This window comes from Zingiber officinale, chromosome 7A (genome assembly GCF_018446385.1).
Source record: "Zingiber officinale cultivar Zhangliang chromosome 7A, Zo_v1.1, whole genome shotgun sequence".
NCBI lineage: Eukaryota > Viridiplantae > Streptophyta > Magnoliopsida > Zingiberales > Zingiberaceae > Zingiber > Zingiber officinale.
The window spans coordinates 139,471,393-139,489,674 of NC_055998.1; the positions used below are offsets into that span (position 1 = coordinate 139,471,393).

The 18,282-nt window shown below is 37.0% G+C and overlaps 1 pseudogene; it reads left to right on the plus strand.

The window, feature by feature from the left end:
• Positions 1-11,272: 11,272 nt before the first annotated feature.
• On the plus strand, positions 11,273-11,416 carry LOC122003351 (annotated as a pseudogene).
• Positions 11,417-18,282: the final 6,866 nt, after the last annotated feature.

Here is an 18,282-nt window from a genome sequence, read left to right on the forward strand (position 1 = left end):
GTTCTCAAGAGTCGATGAATGAGATGACCGAGCTGTAGAATGCCAAGAAGGTGGAGGTCAATTTGAAGATGCATGCTCTCCTTGTGATATAATTGGTTGCCCCAATGTTGTAGGGCCACCAGCAAAATTTGAGTCAAATCTTTTAGGACATTGAATATCAATATGTCCAACTCTGAGACAAATTTGACATCTTCTCCGACTATAAGACCAATCAAATCTTCTAGAGCAATGAATACTAGTATGACGAACGATGTGACAAATTTGACATGGGTCTAAACTTTACTTTTGGCCACCTTGATGTCGTTGTGTATTTGACATCGAAAAGGATGAAAAATAGCGATGATGGAACCCCCGGGTTGTTGGTGCCAAAATCGGCTGTAAAGGACGTCAGCGCTGAAATCGGTAGCAAAGAATGTCGGCGCCAAAATCAGTAGTAAAGAACATAGAGAGAAAAGACGACAGACAGTATAATGAGAAAAAAATATGAAGGATCATGGCTATGATACAATGTTGAAAAACAATAGATAGAGAAAAGAAATAACATAAAGTTTTTTGATCATCTTATTACTAAAGTCAATAGACTTCTTTATACAAATTGTCCAAAACAATAATCGACAGATTAAATAAGGCATACAATTATAATAATTATAAACATAGTAATATAATAGACTTAAACATATTATTTTACCTATTTGATTCATGTTGATTTTGATTGTGTGTCAAATATAATAAATCTCAATTGATTGAAATCAATTAGAGATTATTTCCATTATTGTCAATATATCTAATCCACCACGTAGCCAAAAAAAAATAACAAAGCCAGATAGAAGCGAAGAAAAGTGAAAATATGAGGCTGCGCTCGGGTCCACTTGCTGGAGGAGTTGTCGATGGTGGTAGAGGAGGAGGAGTTGTCGATGGCGGTGGAGGCAGCGAAATGGAAGTAGCCGAGGAGTTGTCGATAGCTTTTATTTTTTTTATATAAACAAATACTTTGAATGTGTTTAACTAGGATAGTGCTAAATGGCCTGAATTTGGCCAGCCAGAATACATACATGCATGCATATACATGGGCATTTTAGTAATATCATATGTATATATTAATTACATGCATGTACATGCATGCATTATAATTGGAAGATAGAGATTTCTAACTCGTCAGGTTCTGGTCAACAAGATTTACTGGTTTAATTACATGAACGTGTTTAAAGCCACGTTGACATTAACACTAGGTCACATTGATTTTAACATCTGTACATGAGTTATAAGAGCATCTCCCATGCAAGCTTTTTAAAAGGTTTGTAAAGTTAAAAAAGCTCAACAAAAAAGCTCTAATGAGTATGGAGATAAGCTTTTAGGTTTTTAGTTCAAAAGCAGGTTTGATTTTTTAAACCTGTTTTTTTCCCTTGAAGATGAAGCTATTAATCATTGAAAAAATAATATTATATGTTTGACCTTTTAAAATCATTAAATATTTTATATAATAGTTAAATTATTCACCTTTCTTTTGAAAATAAATATATTTGATAAATTAAAAAAAAATACAAATGACTATAATTAAATTAAAATTCATAAGTTAATTAAATATTAAATAAAAATTATAAATTAAATTAAATTAAATTAACAATCATACGTTCATTAATTTATTAATTAAAAATTAAAATAAATTAAATTAAAGATGAGAATTAATTTAAATATTAAATAAAAATTATATAGAGAAATTAAATGAAAAAATAATAAATAAAGATATGTAATTTATAATGTAGGACTTATAAAAACGTTGTATAAAAGTTTTTTTTTGACATATTGAAAATTGTAAAAAATATTATGAAAAAATTTAACTATTAGTGATGCCTTAATATTTTAATAACTTAGCGACGTGAAAATTCTCGTGAGCGATAGGACGGAGAACTACCATTTTCATCATCACCCAATTTCCATATGATAAGATCATTGACCAATGAACGATAAGGATCCAGGCATCCAGCTCGACAATTAAAATCTTGCATTATTAATGGCCGACCACGTACCGTCTACAAAAACAGTGTGCATGGTGCATTGCATTGTCATTGCCGAAACCTACACGCCTCAGCTAGCTCCTATTATTCGTGATTGGCGTGTCTCACGAGCTGCATAATTAATTAGTCGATAGATTTATTATAATAAAATAACAAATTAATTGTTAATGAATATATTTTTGAAAAAACAAAACTCCTTCTGTCATAGTTAATTTTAAGATCGATTAGAAATTAATTTATAATTGTGATCTTCCCAATGTTTATCTTTTTATCTATATTATAATTTTAGATAGAGTCAGATAAGCAGAAGTTGCCCGTCTACTACCAGTAACGTCCGGCCATTTGACTAATCTAAAATTATAATCGAGAATGTGAAGATAAAAAAAAATTCATAATCAATTTTAACTGAATTTCGATAGTAATCTATAAATTATAAAAAAAAAAAATCATAAAAGAATAAGATCACGGACGTCTCTTATTACTACAGGACAAGACTATTGATCACTTTAAGCACTGACTGACTGATTGATTGATTGATAGTAATTTCTAAGCTGACGATTGAATTCTTACATTTAATAATGACCGACCACAGTCTTCAAAAATTATGGAGCATTGCATTGTCATGGCCGTGACCTACACACGGTCTGCTTGTCAACGTTGTTGGCGTCTTATGAGCATAAAGCATCGCAATTTCCATATTACATGAGTTGGTCCGCTGTCTCTTTCATATTAATCTAGAGACCGATTAACAGGCGCATTAAAATAAATGAATCAATTATTACCACGTGACTTAATCTATTAGTCATGCTTTGGTCTTAGTCAATTTTGAAATATGTCATCAATAATAACAATTAAATTTTATCCCATTGACATTAATATTTTATCTTATTTAATTATTACTAATTAAGTTTTATTTATTTTCTCTACTTATTTTATATGTGTATTTGTAATAATTTTATATCATCTAACTGGAGCATTTATTGGTTGTTTAAGTATATACTCGTACCATCTTAAACTTGTCTATCAAAGTTTTTCCTCAATAGATGTAACTCCGAGTTTTTTTTCTAATGTTCTTATTTCTTATTCTGTATGTCCTCATATGTTCACACATTCACCTTAACATTCTCATCTCTATAACTCTCATCTTCTGTTCATGTGTTCGAGTGATAGCCTAACATTCAGTTTCATATAACATTGCACGTTTAACTATAATTTTGTAGATTTTTTTTTTAAGTTTTAGAGGTATTTTACGGTCAGATAAAATATCCGACGCTCTCCTCCATTCTATCCTGCTTGTTTTCTATGTGGTCAGATAAAATACTCGACGCTCTCCTCCATTCGATCCTGCTTGTTTTCTATGTAAGACATCTCTCTCAATTCCTCCATCGTTTTACAAAAATGATCCTAAATATTTAAAGCTCTCAGTTCAGGATAACTCGTCATCTCCTATCTTGACAATTGTCTCATTACATCTAATATTACTAAACTTAAATTTCATATATTCTATTTTTATTCTACTACGTTAAAACATTTCCTTTCTAGTGTTTCTCGCCAAAATTCTAGTTTAGCATTTAGTTCTTCACTTGTTTCATCTACTAAAACATTATCATCTGCAAATAACATGTACCACGGTATTTTGTCTGTAATGTGTATAGTGAGTTCGTTCATAATTAGTATAAAAAGATAAGGAATTAGAACAGATCATTGATGTAATTCTATACTTATTGGAAATTTTTCAGTTACTCCGCTTGAAGTATTTATTCTGATCAGTATATCCTTGTACATATCTTTAATTAGTTCAATATATATTATACTAACATCTCTCTTTTTTAAAATTCTTCATATAATTTCTCTTAGAACTATATCATAAGCTTTTTCTAAGTCCATAAATATTATGTGTAAATCTTGTTTTTATTTCCCATATTTTTCAATTAGTTATCTAAGATGTGTAACTTTGATTGTTGACCTTCCAAGCATGAACTTAAATTAATTTTCAATCACAATATCTTCTTCTTTAATGCCTTTTATATATATTATTTTTTTCTAAAATTTTATGGTATGACTCATTAGCTTAATACCCTTATAATTTACATAATTTTATGTCTTTTTTATTTTTATATATAATCAAATATTTTTTTTCCATTTTTAATATATAATAAATAGTTTTTATAATTACTTCGGTAATATTCTCATTGCTCTAACCCGATCAAACCAATAGCTTTGTATTTATGCAACGTTTCAAGTTTGTAAATTTTAAAATTTGTCATAATAATTTCACTTTATCACAATAATTTTCTAACTACAAATTTTGATTCTAAGTATTTACAAATTTATATTTTATTAGCTAATTTGTTGATCAAGTTTTTTTTAAAAAAAAATTTAAGCCCGAATTTATTGGCGCGAAAGAAATATAAATGTAGCTTATTAAAATTATCTACAAATTCATTTTCTTATTTTATTTTTAATTTTTGTTAATACAGTGACTGTGAGTTTGTTAGATAGAAAGTTATATTTTGCCTTTATTATTCTGAATTCAGCTTCTCCCAATTTGATAAATTATATTTCACATTTTTTTATTTTATATATATATATATATATATATATATACAGAAATGATATGCTGCGGACATGCCTTCCTGATCGGTCCAGAGACCGATCAGGGACCGATCAGGGAATCGATCATTTTCTGATCGGTCTACAGATCGATCAGGAGGTTCCCTGATCGGACTGGTGACCGATCAAGAAGGTAAGTCCGCAGCGGTTCGCACGGCTTTGTCCACAACATATCATTTCTGTATATATATAGTTTTAGCAGTTAATTATTGGCATGACGACATATTAGATTAAAAAAATAATAATAATGATATCTTTTTAATATTTTAAGCCATGGTTTTAATAGGAAATTTCATTTTACCTTTAATTTTTTATGAGACAATCATCAAAAAATTGTCATCTACTGTAAGAGATTTGACTATGCAAGTAGACCATTAGTGATCTTACTCGGTCCATGAATAAATTTGATATTCAATTTAATAAAATTATTTATGTTCATTCAATAATAAAAAAATAAATTGAATAAATTGAATACCAGTAAATTTTATTTTCAAACGTCCATCAGCCAATTCATCAATCAACTAATTAGTTTGGGTAAAATTTAAGATGATAAATGAATTAAATTGTAAGTTTGCTGTTAAATTTAGTAAGTCATTCAATATAGAGAAGATTAATTAAATCAATAAATTTGAATAATTTATTAAATTAAATAAATAAATTTAAATACATAATATTCATAAATAAAGAATATGAATTTTCTTGAATAATATTTATAAATAAAGTATGAATCATATTTATTAATAAATCTTTTATGAAACTTATAAATAGATAAACAACTTCACAAAACAAACAAATAAAAATATAATATTAAGTTTATTAACCAACTAAATAAATTTACAATGGCAAAAGTTAAAAATAAATAAATGAGTTCAAATTGAGAATTTTATAATATTTAAGTTTAATCAAATTCAAGCTTAAAAAAAACCAACGTTTCAACTACTTAATTAATTTTAAGCTTAATTTAATTTAACTTGATTATCTTAAGTTTGAACAATATAAAACTTACTCATGGCTAATAAAATTTAATTATAAATTTATTTTATTTTATTTTTAAATTTAACTACATAAAAATATAATAATTTATATTTTATATAATATTAAATCATTCATAATATGTTAAAAATAATATAAGGTTCATACATCAAGTAAATATTTAACCTAATTTTTGATGATATGGATATAACTTACATGGACCTAAGGAGGAATTAGAAAGAAAGAGGAGGGCAGTTTAGTCATTAGACTATTTAGGGCTTATAAGTGGCACTGTTCATCGAGGGGGCTTCGTTTTTTTGGTCGACCGCCACCACGAACACGCGAGGACCTTCTCTGCGATGCCGGCCACCTCCGACGCCGACCACCTCCCTCGCTCCTCGGAGCCCTAGCCATCGGAGTGGAGCGCGTTTTCGGCCTGGGGGGATTCCGCTGCCACGGGAAAACACACGAGGATACCACCTTCGATGCCTCTGTCGCTCACCGAGCCGCCGTTGGACCCTCCTTCCCCTTTCTCTCACGAGGGGCCTCCTTCGTGTCTTCTCCGCCGCCTCACACAGGGGGAGAATTTTTCGGTCCACCACCACAAGGAACACCGCCTCCCCCGCTCATCGGACTGCCCACACCGCATGCACACAGCACGGTCGTCGCCGACCGTGTTGCCTTCAGTGCTGCCTTCCTCCCACAACCCACAATTCGATTCCACCTCTGCCCCCTCCTCTTCTCTCTCTCGGTTTTGCTCTCTCGTAAGGCGATGTCGCCGCCGCAGGGACCTCACGTGCGCCACCTCCCTTGCTTCAAGCGTTGTCTCCTCTCTGTCCCTCTCATATCCGGACTGCCTCTTGCGATCGCTGGCCTCATAGTCGGCCCCACGCCTTCGGGTGTTAGTGAAATCAACCTATAGAGTTTCGATGTTTGACAATGTACTTTAGTCTGGTTAGTTTGACCAAGAGTTTATATTTGGAAGAGAAAATTGACTAGCAAGGTTAAGTCCTAATCAAAGGATAGGCAAGGGGAAGTCTACTAAGTGACTAGTCCTAACTGGAGATTAGGCAAGGGGATGTCCTGGTGAATGAAACAGGACCCTAGTGAGTGAAGCTAAGTAAGTCCTGGTGAGTGAAGTCGGACCCTAGTGAGTGAAGCTAGGTGGTGGAAGTCCTGGTGTGTGAAGTCGGGCTCTAGTAAGTAAATCTAGGTGGTGGAAGTCCTGGTAAGTGAAGTCGGGTTCTAGTGAGTAAATCTAGGTGGTGGAAGTCCTGGTGAGTGAAGCTGGACATCTCTAAGGGGAGGTAACCCTAGGTAATATGTGATCGACCGAACCAACGAATTATTAATAATACTAACACTGTTTTTCCTTATCATTTTTATATATATTGTGCTAACTCAGTGTTGCAGACAAGTCTTAATAGATCAGCTTGGTCAAATACTAAGCAAGGTCAGAGAAAGTCCAAACAAGTCTAAAGGACCATATGTTTGGCAGATAAGTAAAAGTAAGTCACTAAAGGAGAGTGACTCGGTGAGGACGCATTCTCCGTTGAGGGAACTGTAGGCGTCGATTCAACTTACATCTATTTGGAAAATCTAAGTTGAGATCTTCGCTAGATTCTGGTCTCGAGAAGACAGGATCTAATTACTATCCTATCTTCTATATTGTGTTAACTCTATTTTGCAGGGTACATATAATTTTTATTGCCTAGACTAATATTTTCTTGCAGGGAGAAGGATGTTGAAGAAAAGGGGTCGGGGCGCCCGGATCTGGTCCGACAGCCCGGAGCAGGTTACCCAAGGTGGGGTCGCGAGCGCCTAGGCGCTCGGACCCGAAACTTCATCCACAAGTTGACGTGGAGAGCATCAGTTGGCTGATCCACATGGTCTAGGCGGCCGGAGGGGTTCCAGGCGCCCGGAATCGACCTATATAAAGGCCTTCGACCCGGAGCTTAAAAAAACAACAACTGCGACGATCTTCTCTGTTGCTCGGTGCTCCGAAAAGGCTCCCGCAACACTGCTAAACTCCACCAACAACCAAACTTTAGCTTTATTAATTAGTTTTTTATTATCGGTAATTCTTTTATATAGTTCTTGTACTTGCAACTTGTAACTAATTTCGAACTATTAGTGGATTACCCAACGAAAGCACTTGACGAGTACAGAACTTGGAGTAGGAGTCGCCGAAGGCTCCGAACCAAGTAAAAACTTGGTTATGTTAGCATTGCTCTTTATTTTTTCACTGCGTCTCTATTTTTAAAATCAAATTTTCGATAAACGCTATTCACCCCCTCCCTCTAGCGTCTTTCCGATTCTACAGTAGAGGATTTCATTCATTACTTACCGACAGAATTATAACTTCTATTGGTAATTACCGATGGAATACTAATTCTGTGGCCAAATGTACCGACGGAAACATTAATTCTGTAGCTAAATTTACCGACAGAGTTGTAAATTCCATTAGTAGCTAGCAACGGAATATAAATTCCGTCGGTAAAATTGTCTCCGACGCAATATATCTTGACTATGGTATTTCTATCGCAATTTCATCTCTAAACCAATATAGTGACGGAATAGCGATGGAAACCATCGGTAATACAGGGTTTCTTTTGTAGTGTGTGTTTTTCTTTTCATTTTTTTTAACAAAAAGTACTAATAACTTAATAATTATTATTCTTCAATTTTTTCTTTAACAAGAAGTACTAAGTTGAATTCAATCGTAACTATACAAAAATTGACTACTTCACACTTCGAAAGAAAATCCAAAGCTGAAAACACAAGCATAATAAGCAGCCTTAAGCAAAATTAATAAAGCAAACAATCACTACATGAGTAGATCGACGAAAAGGAAGGATCACTCATTGACCAAGCGGCAATGGGCAGCTTGTCCGCAGCCAGCTAAGCTTGCGGGCAATTGTAAGGGGCCGCTAGGGCCAATTGTTGGGACCTTAACACCGCTAGGGGGGGGGCATAGCGGCTCACCCAACGTCGCTTCCTACGCTTGTTGGTGTACAGCGGAAATACAAATAAAACTAACAAGTATGAAAGCTAAAACCTAAAGGCAATAAACAAGATAACCAAACCTCTAACACGTTGATTTACATGATTCGGAGATAAAGCTCCTACTCCACGGCTATCCGTAAGGTGGACAATCCCGATCCGTCGATGGATGACTCCCAAGAAATCTCCGGCTAGCTTAAACCTCCTTCTCGATGGAGAAACTTCACCACAACCTTGATCAAACACTCTTAGATCACAAGAAGAACTTGGAGGCTTTAGAAGACTACTAATAGGGGTTAACCACCTTCATTTCGTCAACCATGCCCAAGCACCCCGAGCTTTATTAAATAGAGCTCGAGAGGAAAACACTAAGCTGTTTTTCTGCACCAGTCGACTGGTGTATGCACTAATCGACTGGTCATTTAAGTGAAGTCGACCGTTATCCAACGGTCGGCTATCAATCGATTGCTACAGTGTACCAGTCGACAGTTATAGTGTACCAGTTGACTGCTACAGTAATCAGCCGACTGCTACAGCACTGCAACAGTTTCGCTGCAGTACTGCTACAGTAAATCCTAAACATAAGATTTTGCCTTGAGTACAATCACTCAGCACTCGTCCTCGCTCGACCAACCTAGACTTAGCCTTCTAGCCTCCTCCATCAACCTCGCATCCCTTGGATGTCTCCCTATCCTTCATGTGTTGCCTTCTGGAGCTTCCTTCAGCTTTATCCTTGTTGTGGAGTCTTCCTTTGCCAAGAGGCTCCTCATCTCTGAGATTTTTTCCATTGCCAAGTCACACTTGGACTTACATTGTCAAAACTACATAATTGGACTTACACTGTTAAGACTCATTCTTGGACTTTTCTCCTTTGCCAAGATCACACATGGATTTTAATTGTTGTACCTGTATCCTGTAAACTCACAGTGCATATCAAATACAACAATAAATCTAACTTAAACTTTTGTCCAAACATCAAAACATATGACACCTAGATTGTTCCAACAGGAAGGATCACTCACTGACCAAGGGGCAACGGGCAACTTGTCCACGGCCAGCTAAGCTTACGACCAATTGTAAGGGGTTGGGGGGAGCATGGCCGCTACCGGCCAAGCTTGCGGCCAAGGGGTCGCAGGAAACTTGGCTGCGACTAGCCAAGCTTACGGCCCGGGGGTCGTGGGTAGCTTAGATGCGATTGGCGAAGCTCACGACCAAGGGACTATGGCCAGCATGACCACAGTTGGCCAAGCTCATGGCCTGGGGACCGCGGGCAACTTGGTCACGACCAACCAAGCTCGCAGTCAAGGGGCCGCTAGCAGCTTGGTTGCGGCCTACCAATTAAGCTCATGACCAAGGGACCACGACCAGCTTGTCCATGTCCGACCAAGATCATGGCCAAGGGGGAGTGAGTAGTCGGAGATGGGATGGAAGAGGTAGCCGGAGAGGAGAGAGCATTACCTAGCTGTCGGAGGGGAGAACCGTGCATGCCGAAGAGAAGATCACTAGAGAATGCTGGAGAACGAAGAGGAGATGGCCGAAGGAGAAATGTCTATTTTTGGGAACCCTAATTTGATTTTAGATTTAGCGATGGAATTTAATATTCTGTCTTTAATTAGCGACGGAAATAACATTCCGTCGCTACTTACAAATGTAATTAATATTCCATCACTATATCTAAGCAGCGGAAATATATCCCCAATTACAAATAAACGATGGTATGATATATTAATGATATGCACAGGAAAAAAATCTTAGAAAATGCTTAGACACATAAAATGATGAGCTCACAACAAGTAAAAATGGCAGGTCATAAATTTATATGTCTATCCCTGAACATTTTCCTGAAATTTTTTCCCTATGTATATCATTTTCGTCTCCAATTTAGTGAGGGAATATATAAACCATTTCTAATTAGAGACAGAAAATATATATTTCCATCTCTAATGAGAGATAGAATTTAATATTCATCTCTAATTAGAGATGTAACTTAATAATCATCGCAAATTAGCTATGAAAATAAATTGTCATCGCTAATTAGAGATGGATTATATGTTTCCATCTCTTATTAGCGACGATAATTAAATGTCATCACTAATTTAATCGTTAATTCTAGTTTTTTTTAGTGGTTTGTAGAGTGTGTTTGTATTTCTACTATATTCAAGAAAAAGCATGAAGGTATTCTTACTTTAAGATAATATGGCAATTAAGAAAGGAATGAATAATATAGTGGATGATTAGGTTTTTATGAAAAAGTCAATGATCAATTTTGTAATAGCTGGTAATTTTTCATGTTAGAAGTGTGACCTTACAATTTCATTGTAAGCATATAGTTGCAATATTTTACGAATGATAGTTGCGGTGTCAATGTAAATTATGATATAGAGAATGCACTTATGCTATTTTCATTTTATATCATTTTACTGCTTTATTAAAAATCTAGACACTTTAACAATTAATTTGTGGTGAAGATCAAAATTAAATTATATTAATATCTTTTTTTTTTTATTTTACATTGAAAATAATTTTAAGACTTATTAGTAATTTTCTCTAGTTGTTTTATATGAAAAATATACATTGTTATGGTTCTCTTTAGTCTCACATCTTAGGACTGTCAACACCGCATGCGGAGAAGCTTCTATAAATACTTTGAGTAGACGACGTTAAAACACATGTCTTTCTTAACTTTTTAGCTAAGATCAAGTATGATATTACAGTAATTTTTTATGAGGAAAAATTTGTTACAGTAGTTTACTATTAGGGTTCTCAAGTGTTACTCTTAAATTGTACTACTACATACGTCCGACTCACCCTTAATAAGTCCAATTTATGGGCCTATAGTTTTAATTTATGTGTATTTATATATTATATTATATATATAATATAATGTGAGTGTGCGATAACTAGTTTAGTATAAGTAATGTAGATATGGTTATAGATGCATGTGTTGTGGAAAAATTTTAAAGGTAAAACAAGACTTTTTGAAAAAATAAAAAACATAATGGTAAACCCTAAAAGTAATGATAGGTAAATAAAGCTTTAGGATATTTTAATAATTTAAAAAGTTTGCGAAAATCTTTTAAAAGGTTAACTTATTCTATTATTTTTTTTTCATTTTCAATCCCTTCTTTTTCCACCTTTTTCTTTTTCTCTTATCTCTTCCCCTTCCTTCTTCTTTTGCTTTTTTTTTTTCCCCACAGCATAAGTTCTCTATAAGTTTCCCTAAAAATACACTTTCTTATTTTAACCACAATCTCTATCTATTATTAAGTCAAGATAAGATTGTTTCTTATCTTTGTACTCTTAAAAAGTGGTAAAGCCGAACTAGACATCAATAAATGTTAAAATGTTTTAAGCACGACCTTTAAACTTAATATGCGTCCTCCAGTGCCTTAATTTCTCCTTACATATACAATTCCTTATTTATAAATAAATAACGAAAATTGTTTATTAAAAAAACGCATGTTTGTACCATAAATAAGCTAGTTTAAATGCTTATCAGAAACACAAATGTAATTTCTATGTTTCTACGTACTGAACATGTTTGTTTAATTTCTTATAAAAACAAATGGGTCATATATGTTTATGTTATACTCCTTGCTAATTGATGCAGACATAAAAGTATGTGTGTGTATGTGGGGTGGGGGATTAGATCTTATCTATGTAAGTGTTTTTTTTTATTTCTTTTTTTATAAAGACTTTCTTCTCCTTCTTTATAAGATAAAAATTGTGATCAATATATTAGGATTTCTTTCATTTTTTTAGACTTAAAGTCTAAAATTTATACAAATAATTATTTAAGTTGACATAAAAGACATTTTGATTAATGTTATTTTAGCTACCTCCTTCGGAGTGCCCGTGATAGTTCAGGTACCACTCAGTTCATCGGGACTACTAGTGCTTGGTAGAATCATGATTGACCGTTGTATCCTGAGAAATAGATGACTTGTGTAAACCTCCAAGCACTGTCGGAGGTGGAGCGAATCTGTTTCAAGGAAACTGCATAAATCGCAGACTTTGGTTCGCTGCTCGCTCTAGTACTGCTGGTCCAGCTCAGCGTCAGAGCTCGGCCGGTCACTTGCTCGGATGCTTAGTCAGCTTGCTCGTCCTCTAAGTCTGCTTGCCCGGTCTGTCTCCTCGTCTGCCTGGTCGACCTCTTCTCCCGCTCGATCAACCTATCCGCTTGCCTGCTCGGCCTCTTTGCTCGGCCGACACCTGTTAAATATAAGTGAATGGAGAAGAAAGAGGCTCCATTGTGAATGAGACTTTAGTCCTACATTGAAAGTTTCAAGGTATTTTTGTTGGTTTATATTGATTCACATATATTGAGGATGTGAACAAATGCATGGGGAGAGGCTCTCTCTCACGCGTCACGCGTGGGTATGCAGGGGGCGGCAAATCCCGAGCCCGGATTGCACTGAACCAAGTTGACTCGTGTGCGAGCGCGACCTGCGCACATGAATCCCCGGCCGATCGGGGCAAAATTTGCCTAAGTGGAACAACCAACATTTTACCACGTAGATCTTTTGCTGCTGTGAAATGGATGCATCAAATTCGATATTAATACAGAATTAAACCGGCCGAGTAGTCGTTTCACTGCTTGGCTAATAATGATCCTTAAGATCATTAACTCTGGGCATTGATCCGAGCTTCTATATAAGGAGGCTCCGATCATAGGCAGAGGACACACACAGCAAGCAAAGCAAAGGCTCTCCATTTTTCTTCCTCCTCCTCTGTCATCCAGCTCTTGCTCGGCGGAGTGCCCGTGGTAGCATTCGAGTACCACTCAGCTCGCCATGACCACCAGTGCTTGGTCGGATTCACGGTCGGCTGTTGTTTCCTGGGAAACAGACGGCCCTTGTAAGCCTCGAAGCACAGCCGGAGGTGGGCGAATCTGTTTCAAGGAAACTACGACTCACATCCATTAGTCAGCTCGCCCGGTCGGTCTCTTTGTCCGACCGACAGACTTCTCTGTCCGCTCGGGATCTTCGCTTGGCCTGTTAGCTCGCCCGGTCAGCCAATCTCTCTGACATCCGGACCTGTCTACTTCACTCGGCCTATCTGCTCGACCCAGCCGATCTCTCTGACAACCCGACCTGTTTGCTTCGACCGGCCTGTCTGTCGCCCGGTCTATCTGCCCGCCTTGCCAGCCCGCTCTGTCAACACGGTGCAGTCTGCCTTCATCACTTGACAGAAACCAGTCTCTGCTGACAGCCTGAGATTATCCGCTTAGGTCATCTCTATTATAAGTTAAATTTAAATTCTGTGAAATTTTAAATTCAGCTAAGTCCCCAAAAATCTCCGGCAACATATTGTACTCCAACAATCTTGAAACAGATTCACTTCTGTTGAGATGTCCACAGAACGAAATGTTGAGGTGCAACAGACTCAACACGTGCAGGCCCCTTCGCCCTGATTGGAACTATGTCAATCAAACACGAGGAAAAGCCAGAGAAGTTCAGTGGACTGAACTTCAAGAGGTGGCAGCAAAAGATGCTCTTCTACCTAACCACGCTCAATCTGGCTCGGCTCTTGTCCGAGGACCCTCCCAAGCGTGCTAAGGATGTTGATGCGCAGACCATTAGTACAGTGGAGGCATGGACTCATTTTGAGTTCCTTTGCCGAAATTAGATCCTCAATTGCCTTGCCGACTCGCTGTACATTGTGTATAGCATGAAGAGAATGACTAAGGAGCTATGGAAGTCCCTGGACAAGAAATACAAGACGGAGGATGCAGGGGCAAAGAAGTTCATTGTGGGTCAATTTCTGGACTACAAGATGGTTGACTCCAAGATGGTGATCAGTCAAGTCCAGGAGCTTCAGGTGATCTTGCACGAGATCCACTCGGAAGGGATGATTCTATTTGAAACCTTCCAGGTGGAAGCTATCATTGAGAAGTTGCCTCCCAGCCGGAAGGCCTTCAAGAACTACCTGAAGCAAGAGTGGAAGGAGATAAATGTGGAAGAACTCATTGTTCAACTTTGCATCGAAGAAGACAACAAGAACTCAGAGAAAAAACTATTCTCTCAGGGTACTGTGAAAGCCAACGTGGTCAAGCACGGTCAAAGATCGAAATGAAAGAACCCTAAATCTTCCAAGATGGGACCTAGAGGAGGCATCAGCAAGAAGAAGTTCTTTGGGAAGTGCTTCAACTGTGACAAAGTGGGTCACAAATCTTCGGAGTGCAGAAAGCCGAAGAAGAAGCAAAAGGCCAACCTGAACGAGAGACCAGAAATGGAGGACCTCTGCGCTGTGGTCTCTGAGTTGAACCTGATCGGTTCAAACCGGTAGTAATGGTGGATCGATACTGGAGCCACTAGACATGTGTGCTGCAACAACGAGCTGCTCCACAATTTTGAAGAAGTCGCTGGAGACAAACTGTTCTTGGGGAACTCAGCAACCTCGAACATTATATGCCAAGGAAAGGTGGTGCTGAAGATGACCTCGGGCAAGGACCTCACTCTGAACAATGTGTTGTATGTTCCAGAGATTCAAAAGAATTTAGTGTCCAGATCACTTTTGAGCAAGCATGACTTTCGCATTGTTTTTGAGTCGGACAGAGTTGTATTGTCCAAGAATGAAATGTTTGTAGGAAGATGCTATGTATCTGATGGGCTATTCAAGCTCAATGTAATGACCTTTAGGCCCATGATAAATAAAAATGAAAACTCTTCCATTTATATGCTTGAGTCTTCGTGTTTGTGGCATGGTAGACTAGGACATGTTAATTATGATGTGTTGCGTAGATTAATAAACATGCAAATCATACCTACATTCCACCTTGACCCAAAACACAAGTGTGAGATTTGTGTTGAAGCAAAAATGACAAGGTCATCCTTTCAACATATTGAAAGAAGTAACGAACCACTTGACCTAATCCACATCGACATGTGCGACCTTAAAGGTACACCAACACGTGATGGGAATAAATACTTCATCACTTTTGTAGATGATAAAACAAAATATTGTTATGTGTATCTTCTCAAAAGTAAGGATGAAGCTATAGAAAAATTTGCTCTCTATAAAAATGAGATTGAAAACCAGCTTAATAGAAAGATTAAGGTGGTTCGATGTGACTGAGGCGGTGAATATGTGTCACCGTTCGCTGAGTTATGTGCTGAACATGGGATCAGACACGAAACAACAACTCCTTATACTCCTCAGTAAAATGGAGTTGCTGAGCGAAAGAATCGAACTCTAAAGGAGATGATGAATGCTCTTCTATTGAGCTCTGGATTGCCATAGTCCATGTGAGGGGAAACTGTGTTAACAGCTAATTACCTTTTAAATAAAGTGTCCCGGAAGAAAATAGATAAGAGCCCTTATGAGTTGTGGAATGGAAGACAACCCTCCTACAAATATTTACGAATGTGGGGGTGTCTTGCCAAAGTGTTGGTGCCTGATCCGAAAAGGATTAAGATTGGACCAAAGACTGTTGATTGCATATTTATTGGATATGCACATAACAACAGTACTTATCGATTTTGTGTGTATGAGTCACACATACTGGAGATACACAAGAACTCGATCATTGAATCGAGAAATGCCTCGTTCTTCGAGCATGTGTTTCCGTATAAGACCCGAGAGGATGCTAGCTCCTCAAAATGGGCATATGAAATACAAGGCGAAGAAGATGATAATGAACCAGTTGAGGTTGAGCTTAGACGGAGTACAAGAGCTCGGGAAGAAAAATCCTACGGATCGGATGTTATCATTTTCATGCTGAAAAGTGAGCCCCAGAGTTACTCAGAAGCAGTAAGCTCATCTGATGGACCTCACTGGAGAGAGGAAATTGCATCTGAGATAGAATCTATCATGCAAAATCACACTTGGGAACTCGTGGATCTTCCTCCGTGAAGTAGACCACTAGGTTGCAAGTGGATGTTCAAGAAGAAAATGAAATCAGATGGCACCATCGATAAATACAAGGCCAGATTGGTAATTAAAGGATACCGACAATGAGAATGTCTTGATTACTTCGATACATACTCTCCGGTGTCGAGAATAACTTCTATTAGAGTATTCTTGACTATTGTCGTTCTATGGAATCTCGAAATACATCAAATGGATGGAAAGATAGCATTTCTAAATGAGGATTTAGAAGAGGAAATCTACATGGACCAACTTGAGAGGTTTTCTATGCCAGGACAGAAAAACAAGGTCTGTAGATTGGTGAAATCATTATATGACTTGAAACAAACACCAAAGTAGTGTCATAAAAAATTTGACAATGCCATGAAGGAATATGGATTCAAGATTAATAAATGTGATAAATATGTCTACATAAAAGTCACAGAGAATGACTATGTCATCTTGTGCCTATATATAGATGACATACTTATCATTGGGAGTAATAATAATATAATCAAATCCACTAAAAATATGTTGAACTCAAGATTTGTCATGAAAGACATGAACCTAGCTGATGTGATTATAGGAATCAAAATTATTAGAATGACAGAAGGACTTGCTCTTAGTTAGTCTCATTACGCGGACAAGATTCTTGAGAAATTCACCAAGGGTGATACTGCATTGGCACAAACGCCGATAGATACGAGTCAATATCTATCGAAAAATCAAGGTGAAAGTATCTCGCAGATAGAGTACTCTCGAGTGATTGGAAGTCTGATGTACGGACTGCACTATACGAGATATCCTGCTGTGATCAAAAGATACAACGATGCAAGTTGGATATTTGATATAAAAGACTCTAAGTCTACAAGTGGATATGTCTTCACTCTAGCAGGTGCAGCGATTTTTTGGAAATCTTCTAAGCAAACCATAATAACCAGATCCACGATGGAATATGAGTTTATAGCTCTTGACAAATGTGGTGAAGAAGCTGAATGACTACGACAATTCTTAGAAGATATTCCACGATGACTGAAACATGTGTGGGCGATTTGCATACATTGTAATAGTCAATCAGTAATCAGTCGGGCACAGAGCCATCTTTATAATGGTAAGTCTAGACATATACGTCGTAGACATAATACCATTAGACAACTACTCTCAACTGGAGTTATCACTATTGACTATGTGAAGTCAAAAGATAACCTAGCGGATCTAGTAACTAAAAGGTTAAATCGAGAGTTAGTTGTAAGCTCATCATGAGGAATGGATTTAATGTCGTTGTCAGCGATCAGTGCAGAGGACACCCAACCTATGCTGACAAGAGATCCTAAGAACTAGGTTCAAAAGGGAAAACTAATCTATACTGACTAGACACATTGTGAGGGATAGCCCAATGGAACAATGACTAGACCAGGGTAAGCCGATGGGCTTTTAATGATAAAAAAAGAGTAGATGATAACTCTTGAGGGATCACCTATGTGAGAAAGAAGTGAGACCGCTTTGAAAAGAATTGGAGACACAATTTTTAGAGCTTCTCACAAAACCAAGCGTGTTCATGGACAAGAACGAACACATTCATGAGAACTGAGTTGTATCAGGAAGAGTCTTGGGTGTGATTTGTCACTGCTTACACAGACAGCAGTATAGTTCAAGGGCATCATGTCTACTATCAGCCAGTAAGCAACTAAATCTTCACAAGGGAAGGTTCAAAGGGTAAAACCTACCTATCCTATACTTGACTCAACTGCTGAATGCTATCACTTATCCTATCTCCATTCATGTGGGGGATTGTTAAATATAAGTGAATGAGAAGAAATGGAAGAGGAAA